Genomic DNA, 2,542 nt, shown 5'->3' with positions numbered 1-2,542 from the left:
AGAGAGAGACAGGCAGCTTCAGTTATTAATAACCTTCAGTTTTAAGAATGCACCAGTACATGAGTGCTATCTGAGCCATGGATACACACACTCTTGAACCTCATGTCAAGGCTGATATATCCATGCTATCCAAAAATATGCACAGCCTAAAAATCTCTGCCTAAAAATTGCTGAAGCAAAATATAGGAGACTGCATCAGGCAGAACACAAACACTGATTCGTTGGATACACTTGCTTGAGATCAACTCTGCAGCATATGCACAGCTAGTTCAAAGCATGCTCTATGTGCTGTATTACTTAGAATCTATCTGATCTGAACAGTGCAACAGTATTACTGTGTCCCAAATGAAACAGTTTTCTTCCCCCAACAGCTGCCACTTGCCTGCAAAAACTAGGAAAATGCCTCTCTGTGGCTGAGTGACTGCAATAGATGGAAGCACTGGGAAGTGCCCCAGCACAACAGCCAAACTACACCCTCACCGCTTCCCCTTCATTAGCTCCTGGGGATAACCACGGAGAGGTGCTGTGTACCATCTTCTACTGCCTTTCAAGTGCTTCTTTAACTAAATAAAGTCATAAAATAGTTTTTTGCCTTTTCATTCTATACTAGTGATACATTATTTCAAAACTTATTTTATATTATAATTATTGCTTAAAAATGGCTCTAGTCGCATTATGTTATATTATAATTTTTCCTCACTTACATGGCTAAGTTAACTCTTCCTAGAGAAGGAAATTTTGCCTGAGGAGAGTTTTGCTGCTCACAGGGTGAGTTTTAGTAAGGCATAAAGAAAGTGGTTGGGAAATGTGGTCTAAAGACTTTTAAAGGTTTCCCATCACTGTCACAGTTTAGTAGAGTAGAGTAGATTCAGGGGATGTATGACAGAAAAAAAATGTGTTAGTGCTGTCAGTAGCCATACAGTAATATCTGTGTTGCTGCCATTTAACCAACCTCTCATATATCTGCTCAGTGTTTCATTATTGCAGTTTGCTAAATCCTGGTCTAAGACAGCAGCTTACTAAAGATGCTCTGCTTCTCACCAGCAACACAATGACCTAATCACAGTTCCGACTTCCAAAAGGAGAATTTACAGGCAATGGAGCTGAGTGCAATCCTGCATCAAAATTTTGAGCCACGAACACTGAATTCTGCACTACTCTGCAGCCTACTGAGCTTTACTAATTCTTACGTTTTACAATGTTTTGGCAATAATTCCATAGGGTAAGGTCTGAAGATCAGGCTCCAGCTTAATAGCTTAAGCTCTCCAAGTAAAACCTTATTGGCCTCTGTGGCATGCAGTGAGGCCATGGGTACAAAATATCATCAAGGCCACTCAATCCCACATAGATCTCTTCATTTTACACTAAGAACTCACACGTAATTCCACTTGACCCTGAGCTGATAACACACAGTAGCAAACCTTGCATATCCAAGCGATTTACAGCTTTACAAACAATCTGAAACCATATTGTTACATGAGAATTTGAGACACAAATCACCTGGGTGAACAGAAGGCACAGCACTGATACCTCATTAATTCATTTGACATGGTATTACTGTGGAAAACCAGGATTAACATTAACTTGTCCGCTTAGTTCAACATCCACATCACACTGCTCTGTGGCACAAGAAATGCTTGGTTTTCTAGTACGCATTGGATCTTTCCCTCTCCTCTGGTACCATTTTATACACTCTGAAATTTTCCACTGAAATTAATCATGGAGTCTTGGAAATTTACATGAAGCAAAATGCTCTGCCTTGCCAGCAACAGAGTTGTCAGAGAGAAAGAAGAGAGAAGTACTGCTCTGTAATGCTTCCTATTTCATTGAATTCCTCCATGCAGAAAAAAATTGTACCCATTGATATCACTGACACTTACTGAATGTTTATGGAGAAGCAAACAGTGGATGTGAGGTGATGGGTGGTATATTTCAGCAGTGACAACACAGCAAATCACTTCTGCTCTGGTACAGATTTTTATAAGTGTGGTATGCAGACTCTAGTTCGTAGCTGGTGAAAATGCATAGGACGATGTTGAAATACAGATTCTGTAGCTGTGAATTTGTTCTATCAAATAGTGTTATTGTGCTCTTTGTATCAGTTGCAGTTTCCATGGAAATAAATAGGAGGCATTACTTTTGGAGCAACCCACATACCACGGTCATTTTCAGAAGCTTTCTAGAAAATGATTTCTTTTCATTGTAACGTAACTGTTCAAGGCTGTCATTTTTCAGGGGCCCCTTCACAGAAGAGCTCCCTGGTTGCAAGCAGACAGGCACCCAGTACCGGTTTTCAGGACAGGCCCCACTTGAGCCTGGCTCCCTGCAAGGAGCAGCCAGGCCATGGCACAGTCTCCACAGCCAGCACCAGGCCCCACTGCCTCAGGCCTCAATATACAGCTGCCACTTACTAAATTAGTCCTAATGAGATTACACGTGTAAGCAAACATTGCTCACGTGACTGTTGCAGAATCAGGCCTTAAGCTCTGCAGTGCAGTTGTCCACACGTATACACTCAAATGCATGCTTGAGAGAGCATGTA

Source organism: Meleagris gallopavo, chromosome 2, assembly GCF_000146605.3.
Source record: "Meleagris gallopavo isolate NT-WF06-2002-E0010 breed Aviagen turkey brand Nicholas breeding stock chromosome 2, Turkey_5.1, whole genome shotgun sequence".
NCBI lineage: Eukaryota > Metazoa > Chordata > Aves > Galliformes > Phasianidae > Meleagris > Meleagris gallopavo.
This window is presented reverse-complemented; position numbering follows the sequence as displayed.